The sequence below is a fragment of the Paramacrobiotus metropolitanus genome, unplaced genomic scaffold (genome assembly GCF_019649055.1).
Source record: "Paramacrobiotus metropolitanus isolate TYO unplaced genomic scaffold, Prichtersi_v1.0 Parri_scaffold0000001, whole genome shotgun sequence".
NCBI classification, from domain to species: domain Eukaryota; kingdom Metazoa; phylum Tardigrada; class Eutardigrada; order Parachela; family Macrobiotidae; genus Paramacrobiotus; species Paramacrobiotus metropolitanus.
Window position 1 is genome coordinate 3,983,177 of NW_026570221.1, and position 1,684 is coordinate 3,984,860.

Sequence of the window (1,684 nt, forward strand, 5' to 3'; positions counted from 1 at the left end):
GTCTTTATATAAGTTATTTTCGTAAGAATTTCCCATTTCCGTTTCCGTTAATTTTCTTCCACGCCAATCTTCAGTTGCATATTAGAAATATTTTAATCTAAATATTAATATGAAGTATGTGTTAGAATTTCTAAAGAAGCAAAAATGTAGAAACCGGCTGCCGGATTATTTATGGAAGAGCAAAATCATTCAAATTCTAAAATATTGTGATAAATATATTGAAATAAATACAGTGTAATAAACGCATTGAAAAACGAACGAGAAAGCATCGATGAAATCAGTGAGAAATAAATTAATATGATCAAATTATTATCAGATATCTTCGTCAAATTGTTTGTTTAATGTGTGGTTTTAATGGGGTGTATAGCGAGGAGATCTTTGACTTCTCCTCGGAGAGCATGTCGCATTCCTTAACGAAACGCCTGACGGACTCGATGCGCATCAGTTCCAGCCGGCCTTCCCGTTGTGTCTCTTCGTCCTGGACAACATCAACAAAACCTCTCTGCTGGTGACGGCCACGCTGCTCTTTCCCAGCTGGATCTCTGCTACGTCTTCGCGACCAAGCTGGTGCCCAGTCTGATCCAGAAGGTGCCGGTTTCTTGCTTTTTTCTTAATCATTTTCTTATCGGTTCGATTTTGCAGTGTCTCATCCTGCCCATGTTCATCAACGTCACACTTAAGTGCTTGACGGAGATCGCCGGCATCTTCGTCTCTCAGCATCGCTGTGCGAGGCGCCTTCAAGGACATGTTCTGCGGGACGATGGAGCATTTTAACGAGGTGATACCGCTGAATTCATTTATTTCGTTTGCTTTTTCCTTATTTTTTAGTTCATTTATTTTTTTATTCCATTTGTTTGCTAGGTTGTTTCTGATTTTCTGTGTAAATCAGTTGGCTGCATGACATTTCTGAAATAATGAAGGTGGTCAACTGAGTTATTTCGTATTTTATTTAATTTTTCGTTTTTCTAGTTTATTTTCTTTGTGAGATTTTTTTATTCATATTCTGTCATTTTTCACTTTTTAAATTTATTCCTTTTGCAGGTGAATTATTACTGTGTACACGTTACTTTTAAAATTTTAAATTTGTTTTTATAAGGAACGATATTTTTATAATCATGCCAAATTTATATTATACTAGTGGATTTCGTAGTGCACAGGCACGATGACTTTCATTTAGCGTGGATATTTTACTTTCGTTGTGTGAATTTAGCTTCTTCCGATCGTTCCATAATTTTTACCAGCTTTCGGATCTTGTTCTTGCACTTTTTCCATATTTCGTAGTCTTCTCATTTGCTGTGGATATAGTTAGCTTATACATTTTCGGTTTTGTTTTTTGAAATTTTTTTCTCGCACGGTTTTTATTTATGATTTTCAACAATAATTGTTTTGTTTAGTTCAAACAAATAATTGTGGTTCCAGCCATTTCTTGTAATCGAATTTTTATGTAGACACTTGCTGGTTGAGTGTTTGTGTAATTGACAATTTTAGTTAATTTTCTTTATTTTTTGGTGAATTAATTGCGGCATTGTGAATGGGAATGGTTTAGATCCTGCCGCTTGAGACAGACATCCGCGCAGCCTATCGGCAAGGGTACGGACGACGAGCCGAAGTTCATCCAGAACCTGGCGATGTTCCTGGCAGCCTGCAGCAAGGTGCACGGCCAGCTGATCCAGAAGACGGCGGA

The 1,684-nt window shown here is 37.2% G+C and overlaps 1 long non-coding RNA gene across 1 annotated transcript; it reads left to right on the forward strand.

Moving 5' to 3' along the window:
* Positions 1-465: 465 nt before the first annotated feature.
* LOC129581770 (uncharacterized) lies at positions 466-1,684 on the forward strand. Its single transcript, XR_008689538.1, has 3 exons — positions 466-588; positions 643-778; positions 1,547-1,684. It is a non-coding gene; the product is annotated as an uncharacterized LOC129581770 (long non-coding RNA).